At 38.2% G+C, this 25,143-nt stretch overlaps 1 protein-coding gene across 1 annotated transcript in view; it reads right to left on the reverse strand.

Moving 5' to 3' along the window:
* NMNAT3 (nicotinamide nucleotide adenylyltransferase 3) overlaps positions 1-25,143 on the reverse strand; it is a 92,357-nt gene that overhangs the window by 49,748 nt on the left and 17,466 nt on the right. The window lies entirely within an intron of this gene.

Below are 25,143 nucleotides of genomic sequence, written 5' to 3' on the forward strand. Positions count from 1 at the left end.
CCACAGTTAACCTGTCTCTCAACATCATAGAGAGGACTACAGAGTTAAAAATTCTATTTTTCTGCCTGTTTCAGTATATTTACAGCATGAAAGAGGTAGAAAAATATTTATTTTTGATGTTCTATAGGAGTTTATGTTAGTGAGCTGATCAGAAATGATAATTTTCTTATTTCAGATTTTCTAATTATAGAGACCTGAGACAATGGTTAATAAAAAGGCAATCTGTTTTAATGCTGCAGAGGCTTTACAAGAGAAGGGCGCGCTCTACTTGGATTTGTAGGCCTTCCCTGGCACAATCATTTTTCATTGTTTTGATCAAATCACCACTTTACAGGGTACACATACGTCATGATTTTCTAACTGGAAATATGTCAGGACTAAAGGATCTGTGACTGGTGTGTTCATAAAGGTCAAATTGTTCTCATTAGAGAGGAGATAACTGTGTTCAAAACTCCTCATTATTTTACTGGAAAGGTTTGGTTGTTTCAGGTGCTTCTGGAGCAGTCCTTCTTGCAATTAATGGGTATAGGTATGCTTCTTGGTAGGAATGCTGCCTTCTCCCCCTCCCCTACCACCCCAATCTGAAAAGCAATCAATTAACTTTTAATTTGGGGGTGCTCTCAGATTGCAAATTTTGCTGTGTATGTTTGCTGAGTCAGTACTAGCACAACTTATCCAAACCAATATGGAACATGCTAGATACACCGGGAAAACATTTAAAAGGTTTTTAATATTTCTATTTGTTTAATTATAAAAGTTGGGGGTTTTATATCAAACAGTAGTATGAGAGTTCTCATGCTCATAATGTACACTCACAAATTGTTAGTGGACTTATAACTTCCACAGAAATAAAATAAAAAGTGACCAGAACCCGCACTGCAAATTAAAAAAAAAAAGCCTCGCTTTAAAGTTTCCTGCCTTTGAGCCTATGAGATGTATTGCTTTTGTTGTGTTCAGATACAGCCATAGGGGAAGATTTTTGTTATAATATCAACAGCCTGAATAGATTATCGTTATAGATTAAGCCTTGTTAGTTAGACATGTGAAAAATGAGTGGAAGTGATGGTGGAAATTGAAGTGCTGTTAAATCCTCCAAATGATGCAGCATATTTAACATTAATTCCTTGAGGAAATAATCTATTTACACTTCACGTGAACATTTATTTAAAAGGAACTGGTATCCTTGTGCCTTACAGCTGTCTTAACACACATTATACTAGGTGTGTTAAGGGGACAGAAGAGCGTCACACAAATATTTGTGTAAGAATAGGTTGTTTGTCAAATCTGTCAGCATCCAGGTACATTTTTGTGTGCAGAGAGCAACAGAATAACTGCAAACTAGATAGATCTATTGTTTTAGCTTCCTTTCAGACAATTACTATTTTAAGGAATGTAATTTCTTTGGAGGCAGAACAAAAAAAAAATTGGATGTTAATATAGGGAATTGAAAACAAGGAGGTGTGAAGGTCACCAGGTACAGTGTCACATTGTGCTTAAAACAGCTATTGAAAACATGTAGCTCTGTTTCCCTTCAGGTCTGGTGGTTGGGTGATCACCAGCGCAAGGAAGGAAATGGGAAGCTGCAGATGGCAATATGTGTATGGAAGGATGTAGGGATGGAAATGGACAGCTATTTCGGCAATCGGCTTCCAACATGAAACTATGCCTTCACTGGAGGCAGTCCTGAAGGCAATGAAGCTGTTGGATTTTCGATTCTTTCACCCTGAATTCAAATAAAGCAGAAAAAAATGGACACTGATTTTTTTTTTTTTTTGAAGAATCCATGTGCAGAGCAGTAGTGGAAAAGGTTTCTAGAAAATAAGACTTGAGTGGAAGAAGTGATAATCAGTCTGTAGCTCCTGTATTTGCTCACCCTAGATGTCTGAGACCTTTCCAGTCACAATGCATCTGCAGTTGCCTACTTTCTACATCTAGAGCACAAGCATATTTGGCCTTTAGGTCTAAACCCAAAGAATTCTCAGGAGTATTGAGGAAGCTGAGGTGAAGAAATGTGTATAGTTCTGGTTTTCTTTCATGCATGTGTGTGCCTTTTTTTACCGAATAAGAGATCAACTCTAAATTTTAAAAAAGTCGGTTTCCACTGTTTTGTGTCTCAAAAATGTGACTGTAAAGAATGCCTCTCAAGTAAGGTAATGGTAACGCCTGGTAAGCGTAAGCCTGGGGAATGGGAGTGCCTGTAGGCTCCTCGAGCAAGTAGCCTGTGAGTCCTCTTACTGTGAGAGTGTAACTGGTAAGAAGCCCATGCCAAAAAAATGTTGGAGAGGCTAAGAAAAGAATCAATACTGTAGTCAATCCAATCCAAGTAAACCTAACGGTTAAGAATTCAACTTGTAATACTCAGAACATCAGTATTTTGCAGGGTCATCAGGAGGAAGCTTAATCAGACCTGTGACATTGTCCCATACCTTATCAGACCTTTGGCTTGCTGGGCAAACTGGCATATGATAGGGGGAGGACAGAGCCCACCTTAGCTCTCTGTCTGTCTTAGAGTTTTTCATTGCTACCCACCTGACTGTGGCAACAATAAGATGCTGCTTTGTCAATCTATAGCTCCTCCCTCCCCTCTTTTTGGGGTAAATTCTGTTAGAAATACAGAAACAAGGATATACCAGGTACAAAGAAAGGAATATCTTTGCTGTTTTAGTGATTTGTCTTGCATATCTGTGCAAGGATATAAAATACTGTCACTAGATTACTGACAGAGGATTTTACCACCCTGTTTTGCAGATCCAAAGTACTCAAAAGTTCAGATACTCAAAGAAAATTTATGACATGTTGTTGGCTATGTGTCAATGACTGTTGTCTCTGCCCATCTTTGACTTGAGTCATACTATACAGCAAACACAAATCAGGTCACTCTTCAAATTTTTAGGCAGAGATTATATTTGGATAGATGGGGAGAACTAGACAGTGCTGGAGTTGATGCGGTATTGAAAGGTGCATCAAAGAGACAAGGGAGATACTTGTGCCTGAATGGACTTGAATGAAAATTAAAAAAGAGAAACATGTTTTTGAGTGGGACTGGTTATTCTGCATGGCTATTGCAGGGGCTTTAGGCAGTTGTGGCTCTACTATGGTGAGCAGATCCTATGTTACTTCTCTAGTTCATGCACACTGGTTCCTCAATAGAATTTCTTTGGCCTTCATGGACCCCATTGCACTGTTTTGAGGTAAAGAATTGGGGAAATATGCACCTTTTCCTATCATAACTGATGTCTTTATTCTGCCCTTTGCTTCATTATGGTGTATATCACCACCTCTGGGCTAAGTATTTTGATGTCTGTCTGGCAGTGAGTAAATTCTGTTCCTACAAGAGAATATTCTTTATTTTCGTGATACAGTAATTGAAAGTTCAGTTTTCCTTTGAAATGAAAGTATGTTTTGGTCTTCTACAGTTGGTGCTGTATACGTGTTGCTTTCTATACTCGTCAAGCACTAGGGAAGAGGAGGAGGAGATCCGTGATCTTCCTGGATTTGTATAATATTTCACATCTATTTAAGGACAAAAGAGAAAAACAAAAAAAAAATTCTTATTGCTGTCAAGGGCTATTTCTTATCTTCTGAGTGCAATGTTAGGTGTTCTATATACATAAATTATAGTCATCATGTAAGTAACTGAGGAAAGGCATTCTGAGTAACTTTGCAGAAAGCATGTTACTTTCTGTTTTGTTAGGGCAATTCTGATGCTTGCTTTTAAAAATATGTGCTGAAAAACTTTAAGAAAATATAGATAGAAAGGAAGCCTGGCCTTATTAAGGCGTCTCTGATGTCTGTATCTCTGATTACTTTTAGTACAAGTGGGAATACAGACGAATTTAACATATCATTATGATTAACTCATTCTCTTGGGTCCACATTGTGTCTTCCAATATTTTCTCAAATGGTTTTGGGCCAGGATACTACCGTTATCAATACACATTGGCTTTGAATTGGTCGTTCGTTCAGTTTATGCTTTCTGTATCAAAGGCCAGTTAAAAATGAATAGGCTTAAATCAAGAAGTAATTCTAGTCTTCCCATCTTTCAAAAATATCACTTCCTCCTCACTTAACTGTCTGTATGCTTAATGCTTCAAGCTGACAATGACAGGAATAGAAACTCAAACTCTGCCGTTTTACGGTTTTAACCCCGACTTAAATGGTACTGCTGAGTTAGGTTCTCTTGAAAGAGTTAGGGTAGTGTTCTTTTGAATGCCAAATCAATACCAATAACCTGTTGAGCACTTGAGCTCAGGCAGGCTATGACAAAATCCGTTTTATTCTTGGTGACTTGTTCTTAACAATCTGTAGTTCATAAAGAAGCTCTGGCCTGAGCTTGTAGAATTTTTCCCGGATAGAAACTACTCATTATATGTTTTACAGTGGTTAGACTTTCCCAGGTAGCTCTGGATATTATAGTGCCTACAGAAAGTGATTGCATTTTAAGTTTAGCAGAGGAAGAGGTGGTGGATGTTCCTTTCAAATCACTTTAACACAGAGCGCTTCCTACAGCAAAGTCGTATTTCCATTGTTAAGAAAACTGTTATGTCTAGCAATGTGTAGTGTCAGTTAAATATGCTGGAAGAAAGGTTAAAAAAAAAATTACTGAAAAAAAAAATGTAATGGTATTCAAAAACTCAAAATAAGTGGGACCCTGTTTTCATTAGAAAACAACGTGAATAATAAAATTTTATTGCAGTATATATGATTGTATAAAAATAAATCGTAAAAAGTCTATTTGAGCGATCTTACAAATATTTTCATGGTCTTTCTACAGAATGTCTGCAGGCAAATCTTTGTGAGCGTGAATAGAAACTGTAGGATGATTTTTGTAAAAGCGCGAAAAGTCTATTCACCATACGGTTACTCCAGTTTTATGCTACTGTAGCATGACTGTTTTCAAAGTATAGGAAGCTTCATATACTGTTTTGTACTAAGGCGTGGTCCCGCTCCTTTTCCATCTCAGTAAGAAAGGTATGGCCATTCATGGATGGTTAACTAATTCACTGTGTAAACAATAAAAATAGTAGGAAAGATGATTGCAATTGTACATCCCTTCTGATACTAGAAACCCCTGGTGTTTGCAGCATTGGACAAAACCCTTCATCCCTTCATGTTGATCATGGCAAACTGCACGGATCCCATCTGTGATGAGGTTCACCAGTCTCACTGTTCTTCACAACTTTAGACAATTCTTCCAAATGAACAAAGCCATCAGTCTTTTACCTTTACAGTACTGAACTTTCCAGTATACCAAAGTTCAATGAGAGCGTTATGCTCTCACACATCTCCATAGGAACAAGTTCTTTCAAGCAGTACACATAGGTGGTACTGTTAAAGGCAGTGCATACTAATGTCGTGGTATGTGCTTGGATTATGTAGCAGTCACTCATGCTAATGTAGAGGTCTGTCTAATCAAGGACGGTGGTTACATCTCTGCCTAGATTCTGCCTGAAATCACTAATTCCTTGTTACAGCATCTTCTGCCAACTACGTACACTGATATTACAATGTGGAGAATAACAAACATGATACATTCTTAAAAGTAAAAATTATCTTAGCAGTGGATAAACTCATGCGTTTGACCTCAGTGATATGGGAAGACTCTAGGTTTTGAATGAAAGGGTAATCAAGGTTTCAGAGGTAAATGGAATAACATGCAATGTAGTTTCATCATGTGCAGGTTTTAGCAAACTAATTTGATATCTTGGTAAGCTGGCTGACTTCTTAAACAAGGGTAATGCAATGAACCTAATCTGTCTAAATTTAAGCAAAGTATTTGATATAGTTCCCCAAGGGAAATTATTATTAAGGAATGAGAAAATGGGGATTAATTCAAAAACTGTGAGGTGGATAAAAAGCTTGCTAAAGTAGAAGCTTCAGTGAATTATATTGAAGGAAAAGTTACCAAACTGGAGAGAGGTTACTAGTACTGTTTCTCAAGGTTTGGTCTGGAGAGCAATCCTGTCTAATATTTCAATTAGTGACCTTGGTGCAAGAGTGAGGTGGGTGCAATTAAAAAATTTGTGGCTGACACAAAGTCAGAAAGTATTACCAATTTTGGAGGAGGATTGGGTCATAATTTAGGAAGGATTAGATGAATTTAAAAGAATAATTCTTTCTGAATTATGATCCAGTCTTCCTCCAATACTTTCCCATTTTGTCATCCACAAATTTTATACGGCCTTGTAGACTTGACTAATAGAAAAGGAATGAAGTTTAATTGTACAAAGTCAAACACATAGAGACTAATTACAATAACTTCAGCTATGAGATGGAACCTTATTTGCAGTTGGCTGTTTCATAGGTTGTGATATGCTGGAGATGGATGATGAGAGTATATGTCTGGTTACTTGTACCATGCTAGGGTTCTAGAGTTGATGAACCAAGCTTCCATCTAATCCTATACATCAACATATGTGAGAGACTATAAAAAAAAAATGATTAAAAAGTCTGTTCTGTGATGGACAAGAGTTACAAAAATGGAAACTCCATCTACTTTTTCTTTAGCAGGACTAACTGGAGATGGTTAGTTCAAAGAGTACCTTATTCTGAATATTCTAATTGGGAAGCACAAATAAGCTGCAGCTCAATTATGCTGTTACTCAGACTCATGATGACTGTAACATCATAAATCATTTCAACTTTCATTTCCATGGCTGACAGTGTCAGAGTCTTTTATGATGTATGTATCCATTTTTTTGCACTTAAGAGCCAGTTGGTGGCTGAGAGGTTACTCTTGCAATTATGAGGTTACCAGAAGATTGTGTAGGAAATAAAAGGGTTTTTTATTATTATTATTTTTTTTAAAGAGGAAGATCCATGTCAACAGTGGTTCGTCATAGTTGCTGGCCTCAGTAGGCGAGCGGTCTTTATGTTTTCATTCACGGTGAATCAGTTACAAATTGTTTGTTTCTCAAGTCCTGACATTCATAATACTGCTTGGAATAGTTTCAAAACTGCTATTGCTATGATGATTTTTTGCCTGTCTGCTGTGTTGTCATAGATGTCTAAAAGCCCATTATTTATATCTTATTAAAAGTTCTCTGCTGATGTTTATTGTTCAGTATTTGGTATTGTGAAATTTTTGTGCTTACAGTAAGGCCACAGGCAGACATTGACCAACTTGTGTTCTAGAAAGGGTTGAGCCTAGAAAAGGTCGAATTGCAGTGAAGTCTGCCAGTAAATGGTCTGCCTAAAAAACACCAGCATGTGCAATTGAATTATTTTGACAATACACAGTATATAGCTAGGAAGCCATTGTCTGTATAATCCTCACAAAATTCTCACTGAATTCTGAGTTACTGTTAAACATTTAAAAATAAATGCTCAAGAGCCCTGATAAAGATAGGAAGTCAAACACCGAGGAATTAGAAAATGCCACAACTAAATGAAATCTGAGTGTATAGAAACTAAGGTATTTCTAAAAGTAAAAATTTGATCAAGTATACACAGTTTACCATGGGAACAGGCTCAGACTTGGTACTAGAAATTCTGCCTTGCTGAATTTCATTCTGTGCTCCAAATAATGGCACTGCTCAGGATCCTCCAAATGAATTCTTATGACCAAATAAAAATACTGAAAGTTTTCCAGAACATGTGCATAGAAATGGCAAGACCATGTTTTATTTGACCTTTAAAGGAAATCCTCCCAAAACCCAGAGAAAATTTCAGATACAGAAAACTCCTCTCTTCATTCTTAACCTTTTAGAACACACTGGAAATTGGAATATGATAATGAAAAGGACTAAGTAATCTCTGACAAAGTTATCTCAAACATCTATAATGGTGTAATACAGGCCATTACTACTGCTGTAATTATTGTATTGGGCACTACTATAAATGCTAACTGGTTATATAAAGGTTTTTATAAGGTTCTAAATTAGACCATTATCTGACTGTGCATATTAAGGAGTAGGTATTCGATAGGGTATATTGCATTTCTACATCATAAATTTTTATCCATCACATCGTCATACATTATATTAACAAATGTAAGATTTCTCAAAGCTTTCTGAGATATTTAGTTGGGTTATAGTCTGGTAAATCATTCACACAAGCTATTCCACTGACCTGAACAGAGCTATTCCAATGAGAAACTGCTCATCAGGGTCAATAATGTGATCACAGTATAGCTCATAAATTACAAGGATTTTGATATTGCTAGAGTAGTTAATTAAGATTAGAAATGCAAATTTTAATAATTTTACTTTTCAGCTATGCCTCTTCTAACTAACAGAACTCTCTGAAATTAACAGTGTAATTTTAAGACAGTAGTCCACTTCCAGAGTGATAAAGCCTGATGTTTATAATTAATACTAAGGGACGGTACGCAGAGATACTCTTGCTTTACTTTTTGCTATAACAGCTAACGCCAACTAACTTTGTTATATGCCCCATTGGAGGGTCAGACCTGGAAAAGTGTAGAGGGGTCACACCTCTGGGGAGGAGCGGACAGGACAGGTGACCCAAACCTGACCAACAGGGTGTTCCATCCCATCTGCATCATGCTCTGTATAAAAGCTGAGGGATCAAAGGGTCAGCTCTCTTTCTTCGGTGGCCAGTGTCTGAGGAGAACTCTCTCTGTTCGTCTGCCTTTGATTCTGATCGGAGCATTCCTGAATCCAGATCTGGAACTGGGAGGTCAATACGGTTTTGTATATATTGTATATATTTCATTATTTTCTTTTTATTATTTTGTTAATATTTTCATTAAAGTAGTTTAGTGGGTTTTTTAAACTCATAAGTCTCTCTTCTCTCTCGTCCTTCACTCCCTCAAGGGAGTTGCTCCCCTTTTTCTGAAGGGTAGAGGAGTAAAGGAGAGCATCTGTTGTTCTTGTGCCTGGCCCAGCTCAAACCCCAACAGCCTGAATGTTACCTAGAACTCAGGATATTCTTGGTGCTGAATTCCTCCAGTCCTTGAGTTTATCCACCATACATGGCTCCTTGCAGGTTTTCTGCATGCAGTACTTCCTCTCTCAAGTTCAAGAGGTTTGAGAGAAGGCAGAGTTTGGAGAGTCTTCAGTCTCAAGGACTTCTCATATTAAAGTATTCCCAAAGCTGTAGTGTATTAGAATAAGCAGTAATGGGTGTTAGAGAGGAATCTTTGTTTCAGTTCTGACTATGACTTTGGCATAATTAAATTTAACCTCCTTACTGAATATGTCAGATCTAAGTATCAGCAATGAAATGATTAACTATTTTTTTACCTATGTAAGATGCAAAACATTTAAATGTGCCTTTCTGGAAAGATGATTAGTAGCTGTGGCCATTGTTTCAAACTGTACAAGCGGTAGTCACCACACTTTACGTAGCTGGACTTAGAGACAAAGTGAAAATTCTAAAAGAAAAAATTGAAGGATTTAATTTTTTTCCATGTCATTCTTCTGCACCAGGAGGTGATGGTTTGTTATGATCCCAATAAAAAAGGCAGTTGAACTCTGTAAAGTATCACTTAGAATGCCACATACGTAAAAAGAGAGTAGTATATAAAGTCTTACATCCCTTCAGATACTGGGAACTTCAAATTGTGTGAGATCAGATGGGCTTCCAACCAGGGTGATCCCATCTGTGGAAAATTTGCCCATAAATTTGTTTTTTTTGAGATCTTACAGGATTTTCTTACAATATAACAATTCTATTAGCTATTTCGACTGTAAAACAAGAAGTATGTTCACAGGAGAATTTGTTGTGGCACTTTTATCTAAAGGCAAGGGCAAGTAGGTGGTGTAATCACTGGTACTGAGTGGGAGCTGCCTCCAGCCTCTGTTACAATTGGCTGGCTAAGTTTATTCTGCAGCCAAGGTGTATGCGCAGCACAACACAAACCTGAAGGTCAAGCTCTACATGCAGCATAGCACAGCACAGCCTGTGCCTCCTTGGGTGAAACTGTTAAGTGAATCACTAACTCCTTGATTTACAATGGCCTTCTGGTTAGCATCACTCCAGTGATGAATTTTGATTTGCACAGATCCTGTCTCTCTACCCAGAGGGACCAGTCCAGTGCCTTCAGATTTAAAAATATAAGAGCCTTTTATTGAAATTAGGATCAGGTATCTGCTGTCATATTGGACAGTGCCTTTTTCAAATTTATTTCAGGTGGAACGTATACTATTGGGCATTGTTTAAGTGTCCTCTAAATTTTGGAACATTTAAATATTGCTGTTCTTTGAATATTTATATACCTTCCCCTTTTTAGAATGGCAGATATAGCCAAAAGGAAGTATTCTTTCCCTAGGTTTTGGCAGCTGCTGCTGTTGTTTAAGACAGGAATAGGATTGGTGGACTGTAACATTTTTAATCTTTTAAAGTTAAAAATACAGTTTTGCCTGGTTATATATTGTTTTAAGCCAGTTGAGCTATTTATTTTAAATGGACCGTTTTGGAGTGTGTTTAGGGCTTCACCTATGAACAATGCATTACCTTTTCGAGTCCCTCTCCCCTCCAGTTGCTAATGTGAGGTTACATGCAACTCAAATAATCTGAAATATTTACTGGAGGAGACACCATGGACTTGCACGTCCCCAATGTATTGTATATGCCCTCAAGATGATTTTAAAATAAGCTTCTGTATTTCTGCATTGAAGTCCTGAGAATGGTGTCCTACTTGTTTAATCATATAACTCTGATGGAATAACAGAATACTTTTTTATAGCTATGGGTCATTCCAGAACTACTGAGTGAGAATAAAGAAATAGTTTGTCTCGTGAAGCCTGGAAAAACTAATAACATTTTCAGTAAACTTGGGTGGGGGGAGGGGGAAGAAAGTGTATTTATGTTTTCAAGTTATTTTATATGGTATATGTCTCACATATAATAAAGCTTGTAGTAATTTTTCTGAAACTTTGTACTGGGGATGATGCCTATTACCTGTGAACTATTAAAATCATACATACGATTGGCAACTTCAAAACAATGTATAAAATTAATTTCTATGACACTTTGCCCCCTAGTTATTAATCCAAAACTATAGCTTTATGCTGACTAACTTTGATCCACCAAAATCTTTTTGTACAAACACTGGGGAAAAATGTGCTGTTTCAACCAGTGAAAGAAAAAGACGTTTCCCTTGAACAATATAAAAAAAAAATCTAATTTATCAGTATATAACTACATGAGCACATGTGCTTGCAAACTGGATTTAGATAAGGTTGTTCCCATTATTACTGTCATAGCTTCTTTCAGTTCAGTGTATTTTTCAGGAGGGAATGAGAAGGCACTGTGGGGCTCTAATGGGTACGTGAACAGCTCTGTACTTTTGGAAACAGCAGTTCATAATTGGATGGTTTCACACATAGAATTGCTTTGGTGTAATCTGAAATGCCTAGGTGACATTTTGTGTTCATCACATAGACATTGACATGGTTGTCAGTTTTTGATTGGGGTACCAGAGAAACTAGATTTCCCCTACAAAGCATAGGACATGGGTAGTAACGTTTCCATATCTATGCACTGTGTTTTGCTCAAGTTCAGTATTATTGGTCTCAGTTTTCTGAGAGCAGAAGTCCTAATGTTAAAAAGGGAATTAGTTCTTGTCACTAGAAATGGAAAAAATTTACTGAGTTTCATTTCACAAAAGTATAGCTCGATATAGGCATAAAATTGCACAAGTATTTGGCCTGTAAGAATTTTATGGTTTACAATTACATATACTAATAATTGGTGGGAGATGTTGTCCTACAAAAATGCTACCAAATTGGCTGTCCACCATGGACGTAGCAGGAAAACAAGGAATTAAGAGATCTGTGTTCTAGTTCTGTGTCTTCTATAGACTCAGTATGGTATTGGGCAGTCACCTCACTTTCACTGTCATCTGTAAAATGGGAAAGATTATATGTCTTTGTAAAGGACTTTAAGATATATGTGCTTTCAAAGTACAAGATATTTTTACTAACAAATTAAAGGGCATTAAACATTGTGATCTAAGTTTTATTTCCTTATTGAATAAAATAAAATGACATCTCAATGCATGAATAAGGAATTCCTCAGCAAGTTAAGAACATACGTTTTAAGGCTGTTTATTCATTTGCATCCCACAGTAAATGCTAGATTTAGTCTAGAAGCTGAAGGCTCTTGCAGTTCTGTGAAGAGTATCACAGGTAGCAGGCAGCGCCCAGTTAGTTTGCTTTTATCTCATCACAGAAGAGCTGCAATAAAATATAAAAAGACATTGTTTCCATGGCTATTAAATGTCTGACTTTCTGAACATGCCTGGCAATCCAGGTGTTAACTGTGATGAGTACTTTTGTAATATGGACAACACCTGTCTGTTTTGAACCGTGCTTTGCACAAAGTCCAATCGCATTGACCCACAATCAAATAGGATTGAACAGCTGTCAGTTCCTACCACCCAGACCTCCTTTGAATTGGTAACCAATATTATATTATTGAAATAAATGGCACTGGCCACTCCTCCCGTGCATCATGCTTTTTCTTTACCTGCTGCTAAGGTGACTGAATATTGTATTCTGGCAATTTTTTTGAAGCTATGCTTTCAAATACATCAATCAGACTTCTTTCTCTTGTTAAGTATTAAGATGTTATTAAGGCTGTTGTAGAAAAATCCTGGACAGACTGGGAATTTCATTTCGTGTATGACACCTCAAAATCCAAATAGTAAAGCTATTGTGCAAAACAGATGTGTTCCATAAAAACTAAACATTTGCAAATATGTCTCTCCCTTAAGAGCTGAAAGTCTTTAACTTCATCTTTTAGCCAGCAAGAACTTGAAAGCTTGCACCATCTAATGGAAAACATCTTTCAGCGCTAATAGCATAATAAGAACAAATTGGGCAATGATCACACATAAACCAGGATAGATAGCACCCTGGGAATATGATCTCTAACAGATTGTTAAAGGTGAGGCTGTTTACTGATTTCCAAAGAAATGCTGTTTCGGAAGTGACAGCTGCAGCCTCTGCAGGGGATACTGCTGGCTTCACATTCAAATGCTGGCTTTCTGATACTTAAAAGAGGATTAGGTAGAACAAGAATAATCCCTAAACAGGCAAGAATGTGTCTCTTAAATGAAATGCAAGGGTGAGTGCTCTTACAGTTTGGACAGCACTAGATTCTGTTCCTCTCTTTGGTTGCTGTTAGTTAGCTTTTTCCTTTCAAATACAGTAACAAGTATATTTTATTATTTTACATGATCTTTGGAATATTGTTCCTCATATTGTTACAGAGATGTTTGCCTGTATTTTCTCTCTCATTTATCAAAATTTTACAGAGCTGCAGCCATGGGTATGCCATGTGCATTGCAGTCCGTTTGAAAAGTGTAGTTTTTCCAACAATATTTCACCTCTACTTCAAAAGTGTAGCTAAACTGGCTTAAAAGGAAATTGAAAGAAAGTAAAAAAAATCAGTGAACTTGAAGCATTTTTTTCCCTGACAGATTAAATTTCATTGATGTTATATTCTAGGTGAGGAGAACCTAAGATGGAGAATTCAAAATACCCTATGGGATGACCTGCTTCATTTCTAAAGCTACTCAATTTAAAATGATTAAACAACTACCAAAGTGCTATTGGCTGCAACATTAAATCTCACAGTTTATACTCATAGACTATTCCTTCTCTTCTCAGCTTGTTTAATAGTTAGCGTGAAGCTTTATTGGTCTTTTAAAAAACATATATTTGAGTTGCTGTGATGGGAATGTGGTATTCCTGCTGCTGAAGTATGCCACATGTGTTTGGCCACATTGATTATATATCAGTCCTTCTCTCTAGTGTCTGTAGATACCTGCCTGGAAACATTTGCCTCCAAAGGGATGTCAAATCACTTGATAAATCATGAAAAACAGTTTATGTCCGCCTAGTGGTCTTCACAGCTGAAGTCTGCTTTAGAGAGAAAGGCTGCATTTTTTGTGGAAATAGGGAACACATTGCATGCTTAAGGCAATGGAATGGAGAGAAATCACGGTTGATAGGAAATGGACAGATTGGGGCAAAGGCCAGATGTCTGAAGCATCTCAGTAAACAATTTAGCTAAGGCACACCTAGAGCTAATACACACAGCAAGAGTAGCTCCCTGTTAGTACTGGTCTGTGTGGTGTGGATTCTTGAATTACATGATATGGTCACAGCAATATCTGGGCACAGCTTTCCATTTAGGCTGGGATTCTCACCAAACTTGCCTTGACTATATGAATACTGAACAGGAGACTGAGGGTGTCAGTTCAGTACTTTTTTGATTTGAGCTCAGATTTTTCTCAGCCTAAATTCTAGCTAAGTCCCTATGAATGGCTATTCTCACGGTTTGGTTCTGAGTCTTCAGAGATGTCTGGCCAATAGGAAATTCAAGCCTCAAAAGTGTAAAAGGAACGTAGGATGGATTATCTGGGTTTCTTCTGTTTGAGTCTGTGCTTCAAAATGAACTGAGGAATGGAAAAGGTGGTTCCTTCCCTTTCATGCTTCTTGCTATGATTTGTAAAATAGGAGCACCTATTAGGAAAGGGTTTATTGTGCCAGACAGTGAAATTAAATGCGCAAGTTGGTCAGCAGGAGGAACTGAATGTTTCTAACAAAAAGGATAGCTAAGGCAGTACATACGTTGCACTATATTATACTATGTCAGTGAGCAGAGCAAATAGTGTACTCAGATCTCTTGAGTTTCACTTTTGTACAGTAAAAACATGACTTTTCCATCCTGTCAGTTCTTTTTGGTAATCCTTTACCATTTTGGCATGGTAAAGAGCTACAATCTCTTTGAAACATCATAGTGTGTAAACTGAGGATTCGTAACTTTATCATGTATTGATAAATCTAGTAAAAGGTTATATTTGAAGCTTTCATCTTTTTCTTCATTTGATGACCATGGGTGATGTGAAAAGATAGCTACTGTTATTTTATTACAATGCTAACATTTGTGTTTCCATTATTACAACACCTCCTGTCAGTATTTATAGGTTTGAATTTGTGAGGTTTTATAAATTGGACATAAAATAGTCTGTCCTTACTGAAATTTGGCAAAGAAATTCTTCAGCCTTGAATGATTTGAAACTCATGTACGTGGAAAAACAATAACAAAAAAAAAAAAAAAATCCCCCAAACACCTCACCAGTCCAGATTTTCTTTAACTAAAAAAAAATATCCAGCCATATGGAGAAACTTCTGATTCCATTTCCCTGTAGCTTAGCAAGAACAAGGCAAAGTTATTAATAAAGGTCCATTTCTAGTGGCCTTAGGAATCTGTCAGCTGTCTCAGTGATGAATCTCCCTGAAACTGAAACAGTTCCACAAAATCTGAACGTTTTTTGGTGCCGGTTGGTTACAATGACCATCTTCAGAAGAAGAAAATTATTCCTTTAATTCAAAGTCATATGAGTGAATTCTATAAAGTATTCCCTCATTCACACTTATTGGTTTAAACAAAAATGTAGTTAGACGGCTAGATGTCAGCAGAATATTATTTGTGGTCACATCTCAATAATAAGGCAGCCTTCAGCTTTTTGAGTACTTGCATGCGTGTATAATTTATTATGCTAGGTCAATAGCAGTTTCATAGGTTAGCAAACTGGGTCCTTGAGCTTACCTCATTTGCTTCTTTAACAGAAAGGTCAATATTTTTTTTAGCTTTTTCTTTCATCAAAATATCTGTCTTCTGTAAAAGTCATATATGGGGGTTTTTTCAAGTCGGACGTGGTACTTTTTAATTTTCAAAAAATTTGTTTGATAGGCACAGCTCTTTCACTGCCATGTGTACGGATTCATAGCGTATAACGTGGGCATAAATCTAATCATCAGGGAGTTTCCACTGCTAGGTAATTCAGTGCTCTTCATGAACTCTGATCTCCTCTTTTAGTAATTGCTTCTCTTCTAAAGTAGATCTAAATCTTGGCTATTGGAAAATTCAACACAATCGATATTCTGTTGGCCTTCCTGCCAGCAAGATTTAAGTACAGTTTTCAGTAGGATCTAATCTATGTCTTTTAAGTATAAGTCCAACTCTATGCACAAGTTTTTGCCTGCCTTGCATCCAGACTGCTTAACTGCACTCCACGTAGCTCTCTGGATATGAGTAAGTCCTGGAGCACCGAAATGGAGAAAACTGATGTCTGTCCCATCCTTTTTCAAGGGCACACACAGTACACCTAATACAGTGTCGGTGAGATGACTACGCTCGTTCTGTGTGCGCTATATAAAACTACTAGCGACTTCACTGATGTCAGGCATGCAAGGCTGGCAGCTCCTCCTCATGGAGTCTAAATTCTCATGCAGCAAGGGTTGATGGTGATATAAAGAATACTCAAATTTGGCCTTAGAATACTGTGGACACACCACACTTAAGCAACAGCATCTTAAAAACATGGATATGTGGCCACAGGTTGCATAGCAATTTGTGCTTTAGCTGGCTCTGTGGCCCACAACCTGACAATCAGTACAGACAACCAATGAATTTGTGAAACTGAAAGGAACGTTTTGTTAATTGAGCCTGTCCTTGAGTCTGAGGAAAAGCTTATACTGAAAAACAGTCAGTCTGGATCTTCCTCTGCATTTCTTGTGAAAAGTCTCAGTGTGTCTGCGTCTTGATAGATGAGAGCTGTGTGCTGGCCCATCAGGTGGGGAACATGGAAGACTGAGAGAAGAATAGCAAGATATCTCCAATCTTTTAACCCTCCCAAGGTTTTCTTATTGCTTTAGCAATCTGCTGCTTAGGCTTCCTGTTTCCAGGAGGAGAGAAAATGAGAGCATATTGATTATATTGTAGCAGTAACTAGCGTACAGTTCGGTCAAGGCACTGCTAGCCCAGTAGCAATTTTGGCTAGGCCAGCTAATTTGGTTAAGGCAATGCACTATCAAAGGGAACCCTTCTACACTTCATTACAAAAAGCTTATTTGGCTTTGAAAAGAGAAAAATTATCAGAAGAAAAGATATAAATTATAATCTGAGAGAAGAGAGGAAGGCTAATTAAGAAAGCTTACTGCTTGGGTGAATCAAAATTTTGGAAAGATTTGGCTGCAGTGCTACCTTGGATTGTATTTGTAAATACCTGATGAAAACTGGCTTTGACTGTCAATAAATCTGAAGTGTGTTTTGGCAGCTTTATAAACTCTAGGCATTTATAATGCAAGGGATAGTAGGAGGACCAAAGAACTACATGGATAGTTAAAAATGAGCTGGTGGAGAACAAAGCAGTGAAAAACTTAGTATATGAGAAATACATAAATTAGTCTTATTCCTGCAGCATTATAGGATAATAAAAAGCCCGTTGGCCAGAGTTAGGCATCTAAATTTAGTTGAATGTTTGTCAGAATTGAATTCCATACTCTTACATGTTTTTAGTCTTACAGTCTAAACAGTGTGTTTTTAGACTAACACTTACAAGTGTCCAGCACTTCTGAAAATCAGCTCTTATATTTAGAGACTTATAACTGGCTTAAATGTGTCTTCTGAGTCCCTTTGATTTTTTAGAACATTGGCCTAAAATTTGTTGAATTTGCACTTTCATTAAAACAGAATGAAATATTTAGGAGCAATTATTATCTACTGGCTAAGACAAAGATAACACTCACTTTCACACACGCTCCTTCTGCTTTTGTTTTTAATATTGACTAGAGGTTTCATGCAGATACCTAATTTGAAACAAAGGTAAGCAGTGCCATCTCAAGAAACTGCTTTAGACGTGTAGTGGTTTACATAAATGGAATCACATCATGGGGTGATGGAAGACAGGACATTTTATGCTAAGGAAATTATAGCTTTGAGTAGGGCACTTGAGTGTATTACTGACAACATTCATTTAGTTCTGAACTAGGAGAGGGTGTCAAATCTCTAGCGCCTAGAAGGACAAAAATCTCCATTTTGGGACCATCTCCCACCTGCAGTTAGGTTTTGAAGCTAGATACACACTAGGCGAGCAATGGGGGAGTGTCAAATATTTTTGGGCATGCAGACTGCAAGCTCTAACCAATAGAGTCATGAGGACTTAACCTCATTGTCCTGTGATTTAAACTGGAAAAAAATAAGGGAGCAAGCCCCACCACCCCCCCCCAAAAAAAAAAAAACCAACCCAAAAACCAAACAAAACCCAAACCAAAAACCAGCAAGCCTGGCTGTTAATTAAATGATAAAAGACATAGAAAACCCATGAAAAAACTTTGGCCTGGCAGAGGAAATTTAAAGCAGGTACGTCTGTTTTTGCAGAATTTAAATGAAAAAAAAAAATCTGGTACTGGTGCCCTAAAAATTAAAAAGACCTCAACTTTCACATGAATATTTCTTAATGGGAAGAGATGGCAATGCACCTGTGTGTGCACACATGTATGTGTAAATATAATTAGATTCTCCAAGTTTCCTTATATAGTATTTGCAATTGTGATAGTGCTGTACACAAAATCTTCAGATTCCATTCTTTGGGACTGTCCTGTTTAATGATGCCACGAACTCAAGTCCCAGAGTCTCACTCAGTGACTGGGGCGGGTTTCCAAAAGACCTTCATGATGTCTACATGCTAGTTGCAGTATAGTAATGAAAGGCCTCACAACCAGATGAAAATCATAAACCATAATTTATCACTGTAGGTGATCCAGTACCAGGCAGTACTTTGGTAAGGAATTTAAGGCGCCTAAGCTAGAAAATTGCACCACTAGTTGAAAATGAGGAATTAGAGTTAATCTTATTTGTCTTAAACAAGCTGTTTAGGGGTTATCCAGGATAAAATTGGACCTTAGCAGGCTGGTAGAAGTCTGAACTTGTAGGTCCTCATTCTCAGCTATGACACAGAGGATAGGTCTTTTAAATTAGGTATATGCTGACTCATTTCTCATTAGCTTGAAGAATTAACTGCTGTCAGGATGGTTCTTCAACTACCGTTAGCTGCTGTTCTGGTGCTGTTTCTTCTGCTTGTAAAGATTATATGGGGTTTGAGCAAAACTAATTTTCAGTATAAGTGTGCTGACATCACTCAGAGATGCATCTGTCCAGTGACTAAAAAAAAAAAAGTGAAGTAGTTGAGGAGGGACAGTTACAGTGGCTTAAATCTGTTTGCAAGTATTTTTTTGGCTTTGTTTTTTGTGTGTGAATCAGTAGATAGCAGTAGAGCTTGGTGCGGGGTTTTTTTATGTACTGAGGTCAGGTCTGGTTTATTGGGTCACTCATCAAGGTGCAGCTCAGCATAAAATACAGAGGAAATACATTAGCAGGGAGGACAGCTTTAGATGTGGATCTGTGAATGCCCCAGGGATCCTGTATTGCAGCCTCACAAAGCGTAGCCTAAGAATGACTCCTGTAAGGCACAGTAGATATCCCTGAGAACCTGTATAAAGCCAGGTCAAAGGTATGAGTAATGCATTATATTGTATGCAGCCAGGGGCTCCATGCAAAAAAGTATAACAAAGATGCAGTAATTCTTCACTGTATTTCCTTCTTCACTTTTGCAGCTTCTAGCATCGTATGGTGTTGTTTAATAATCTTTTGTTATTTCTCTCAGTAATTTGTCTAAATCTTTCTTGAATCATGTGAACTGCTGACATCAACAATGTCATGCAGTGAGGAGTTCCATAGTACAATGATGCTGGGTGAAAGATCACCTCCTTTTCTTTGTTTTAAAACTGTTTCATTTGATATTCCATAGCTCTTGTACTGGGAGTTATGGTGAAAGTTGTTCGCTGTTCTTCCTCTTCTTGCTCTTCTTGATTTTATAGGTGATCTGGTACACGTGAATTGACTGCAACATCTGGAGTTCTGTCTCTGGCCGGAAAGTTGTGTTCAATACAATAGGCTGTAAATTGAGACTGCATTAGCCACCCAATACCATTGTCCACCCTGGACATTCCCTTAATCTTGGTGGGACTGGGAGTGCCTGCTACCAGATATTTTTGTTTTATTTAAAGGGGAAGTGAATATGGTCAATGTTAAAGGAATAACTGGAAATACTTTTTCTTCCATGTACCAAGCTATGGATAATCTTTTTGGTTTTCAGAATAAATGAGGTGAGTGTTCAGTGTAGAACCTCTAATTTTCAAACAAATAAGGTAGTAAGATTTTGAAGGGATTTAAGAATCCTTTGATCAGTAACATGTACAATTACTCAAGATTAAGTATAAAAATCAAGCCCCGGTGATCTTGGGCTGAAGTCAGGAGTGGGATTTTTTTTAACCTAACGAAGGAGAATTTGCTGGCTGTTTCAAGGAGGAAGGATTTATCTTGTACTGACATATTTGGTGCTTCTTGCTGCTCAGGGCAAACATTTAGACTTGCCAGAATGATGGCCTAATCCAGGATGGATACCTCAAGCTGCCAGACTGGCTCTGAGTACTTCAAGCAGCCTGGCTGGATGCCGCAGTTTGAGGCTATCCATTCTCCTGTGTCGTCTGGCTCTCCTGTATCTGGCATTGTGTTGCTTTGTTTCCATTGCAAGGCAACAAAACAGAGTTACGTTTTTAGCAACTGATGATGTGGGGAAAATCCCCAGCTCACTGAGTGCAAGAGCTTTTTTGGAGAAGTGTTCCTTCAGACAAGCAGGCCGCCTGCAATATGGGGATTTACAGGAAATGCCCCATTTCCCATTATGGAATGGCTCTTACAGAAGAAGGCTTTATGCTCTTTTGTGTTCCAGTTCAATGGGGTGAAGTTAATAGAAAAAACTGATAATTATTTTACTGTGCCTATTAGTGGGAGAAAGTCATAATTTGTTTCCAATAAAAAAGCATCACTTCTAACTGCCTTTTCAGCTGATGTACCCTGATGTTTCTAGGTTTTATTAGTTAAAATAGTAAATCATTTTTCATTGGTGTATCTGCAACTCTTTTCAAAAAGTACCTACCATTGCAGAGTGTTGTTATCATCACTTTGCAAAGAGGCTTATCATTTTATAGAGAGAGAACTGGGACATAGACTTTGTTGACTGCACTGGCCAAGACTTTCCTGCAGTGTCCCCATAACTCTGGTTTCAAGGTGCACATTTTGCCATTTCCACCCCACACTTTGATTTCCCAGCAAGGCGAAATGTCTTGCTCAGTGTCAACAGAACGGGCTGATAACAGAGCCAAGCATAGACAACTAAAGCCATTTTTCACCCTGGTGCAATGTCAATGAAAGCATGGAATTGCTGCTGAACAGAATAGCCTCCTTCTGCTCTGTCAGAGTTCTTACTCATTTGCTGGCTCCTTGCATAATTTTCTCTGTGTTGCTTTCTGTCAGCTCTCCATGCAATCTTTGATCTCCCTGGGCTTCCTTGCATGTGTTCTTTTAATGATCCATTTCTACTGAATTCCTTACAATAAATAAATGTGACATATTATGGCAGTGTATAAAAGATTCATGCCTGTCATTATGGATGGTAGCGAAAGTGCACCTACATGGTCTTGACCGCAAGAAGATATATTCTTAGTGTAGATTATCTTTTATTTCTCCCTCCTCATAATCTACTACCTATTCCTAACAGGTAGTAATCCCTCCTGACAAATGACCTCATAACCTACCAGAAACAAAGAACAAATAACTGCCTCACAGGCTGCTCAATAAAGCCAGACTTATAAATTAACAACAAAGTATTTGCTCGACAAACATGTGGCCTCTTTTTAATCTGATAATACCCAATTACACTGTGATTTTTATCAAAATCTCATCCAGGTAGCTTTAAGAAATTAACAGTTTCTTAAATTGTTGTTGTCTCTCTTTCTCTTCATCTCCTTTTATTTTCTTTCCTAGATTAACTGTAAGCAGTAATTTCCTAGTTCTTTCCAGTACCCAAAGTTTGAACTTGTAGTTGTTTAAATGACTGGTCATTCAGCTCAGATACTGGTTGGTGTGTGGGTGAATTGCTCCTACTCTTGGCCAGGTTCGTACTAAAATCAGTGCTCAAGGCAAAGAGTGCTGAGCTGCTGCTAAACATGGCTGTGCCAGAAGAAGAAAGCATTCACCTGTGTTGATAGACCACTTATGTTCGTTGGCCTTTGCTATAGCGTAACTATACAGCAGTGGGTCCTGAGCAGGTATCACCACGCCGGTGCTGCGCTTTGCTGTGTGGGTGTGCTGGCACTAACTCAAGTGGTTTTGTTTGCCATAATCCTGCCCAAGGTCATACAAAGTAGACACATGAGTGAAAAAGGGATTTGGGGAACAAAAAGATAGCAGACTAAAGTAGCAATTCTAAATAAGATTTTTCCTTCCCATTTATGTGTTGCCTGTTTTGATCAGGAGCTCCTTAAGGCTAGAGAATGCCTTCGCTATGTCTGTACAGTATCCAGTACAACAAGACCCATCTTCTCTTAGAACCTGTAGAAATTACCAGGATAGCAATACAAAGTGCTTCACGGGGAAGACAAGCTTATATTAGGAGAAAGGCAAGTAAATTGTATAACCGATAAAAAACTGGAGAAGGAAGCCGGATGCAGTTGTCCATGCTAATAGCATCCACTAGCAACTTGCTAGCAAGGTTTTGTGAGACTACAGACAGATGTACTTGCACACCCACACACCCAGTGTTGGTTCAGGCAGAGCCGGGGAGTGCTTATTACAGAGAAAACAAGAACAGTTCCCCTCCTCTTTCTGTTCAGTAGCTGAGCTGAAGAAGTAGGTGATAGTGTAGCCTATCTTGTTTCTAATTGTTATTTGTTGTGTTCAGATTGTGAGCTGCAGGGAAGTTACCGCTCTTCAAAATTTGCAATTAAAATAGTGTAGATGTGGAGACAGTTGGATACCGCAGCAATCTGTGAGAGGATAATATTTCCCATCATTGAGATGATTAATTTATTTTGTTGCATACAAAGAAAGTAACACCTAGATGTTTTGTTTCCATCAGTTAATCTCACTCTGCAAAGATCAATATAATTTACAGGTTGTTTTTCCAGTGTTACTTAGCCAAAGGGCTGGAGCAAAGAATAGAACCGCAGTCTCCTCTATTTACTGGGCCAAACTCTTGGTTGGTGGGTTCAGAATGGCACAGAAAATAAGAGGACATATCAGAAATGCCCACTCAGGGGACAGTTTTCATCTTTATTATTCAGTGACAAAGGGCAAGCTGGATACCTCTCTCTATTCTGCAATGAATGTGGGGGTGAGTGGACCTTTCTTCTTGTTATTGCCATAAGATCCCATTGCTATTTGGCATTCCTCATCCTTGTCATTATTCAGCGGCTGGCAAATGGACTTGCTGACTCCTGGTTAACCTGCTAGGCTTTGTGTTTTATTGATGTCCTATGGTTTCCATGACTTCAGAATTCTCCATTCGCTTTAATTAGTTGAACCTGAGTTCAAAAACTCAGAGACCTTTTAAAGCATTTGGCAAGCTGCATGGAAGTGTCACAGCAAAAGTCTGTGAAGTGCACACTGCAATCCATGTTGAAAACACAGGGAGGTTTTATACATACTTTTTAAAATCTTGAACATTGAGGAAAAAAATACATGAGAAAAAATATGCCAACTCCGCTGCTGAGCATCCTAAAAAGAAACTCAGGGTGAGCTTTCCCAGGTACTTAGTGTAGACCTAATGCAGCTCTCATTGATTTAAACCAGAATGGAAGTAATCCAGGTATCAAAAATCTCTCCCCAACTAATAAGTTGCTTGGTGTTTTGTCCAAAGTGTGCACAGCAATGTCTCTGTGATTCCACCTGTTTGTTCCAGTGAGGGACATACATGTACAGGCTATGGATGTACAGCCAAAAGCAAATGAGCTCCCATGGGATAACAACTAGCTTTCTGCCCCCTGAGCCTGTATGGTGACATGCTCGCCACAGGTCACATGGTCACCAGGGATGTGCTCTTCATTGTCCCAGGTATGACGGTGCTGTAAGCTAATCCACACAGCTTCATAACTGGGGGAGTCTAACAACAAGTATTTGGTCATTGAAGCTGATGGATGGTAACCTATGAAGTCATAGTAACTCATTGACTTTGAATCATCGACTGCATTCCCATTGATATCCTTAATGAGTACTGAGTAAGGACTGAGTCCTGTTTGGGTATGGTACAGCAGGGGCTGCATGTTTCAATGCTTGCCTGCCCTTATTGCCAGTGCAGAATGAAAGCCTGATGTTGATGCGTGGGCAGTCTGTTGTTCGAGTTGTAGCTGGTGCCCCAAGTATAATTTTAAGTCTATCAGACATTCCATTGTATTTTTAATTGCCTGAAGGATGTTTGCAATCCAATTGCGTCCCAGTGTTAGTTCACCAAGAAGTAACAACTGTTAAGGAAAATAACCATCATCCATGATCCTTTTGTCTCTGGTATTGCTGTTCTAAATCAACACTGTGGTAACTGAGCACTGAAATGTACAAATCTCTTGAGGCTTTATGGAAATACAGTGACAAAAATAAAAGGTCACGATCAAAAGACCAGAATAATTGCTGTCATATAGAATTTAAAATATTTAAGATTTACTTAATGAATATTTAAATACATTAAAGCCTTTGATATCAAAGTGGTTGTGCTTAGCAGAAACTATTCCAGGGCTGGTATCTGAATTTCAGGTCAGTCCGACTCCAGACTATTAATTTGCACTCTGGATAACTGCATCTGTTTCATTCCCTGCTGATCATGACAGCTCTCATCGTTTTTGCTGTCCTGTAAACTCCTTGGTTCTGTTTGCTCAACTCAGTTGCTGACTTGTTCAGATCTTAGTGATACTAAATGGGCATAACGAAAAGAAGCAGCGGATTGCATGTAGAGCTTCAAGCAGAGTCAAAGCTGTGCAAGGGGAAATCCCCAGCTGAGGCAGATACTCTTCCAACCTTGTGAGAAGGCGATGGCTGTACTGAAGATGTTAGATTGCTTGTGTTATTGTATGCCGTGAAATTCATTAATGCAAATTGGGCCTGGAAGCCCAGCTTAAAGATAGGGAGCAGGCAACTTAGCTCAATTTTATGACTGCGTGAGTAAATAACATGTTGCTGATTCTTATTAAAGGCTCAATAAATATAGAGGAAACTTCTTAAAATGGTTTGTTCTTAATGTGATGGGAACTGGAAGAATGCTAGAACCTCTGGGTCAGATTGTGTCTTGTCTTATATTGCTTGAGTGGCTGGTTTTTGAAGAGAATGGAATTCCAGGAGGAACCAGCTGGAAATGAGTACGGACCATTGGAGGCTGCACTTTCACAGTCTGTCTTTTCTACATAGCTGTAGCAAGCAAGTGGGGGAATCTGCCTTCCCTGAGACTCTGGTCTCCTGCTGTTTCTGTGGCAACAGGTGTCAGTCTGCTGAAAA

The sequence above is a fragment of the Rissa tridactyla genome, chromosome 6 (genome assembly GCF_028500815.1).
Source record: "Rissa tridactyla isolate bRisTri1 chromosome 6, bRisTri1.patW.cur.20221130, whole genome shotgun sequence".
Classification (NCBI taxonomy): domain Eukaryota; kingdom Metazoa; phylum Chordata; class Aves; order Charadriiformes; family Laridae; genus Rissa; species Rissa tridactyla.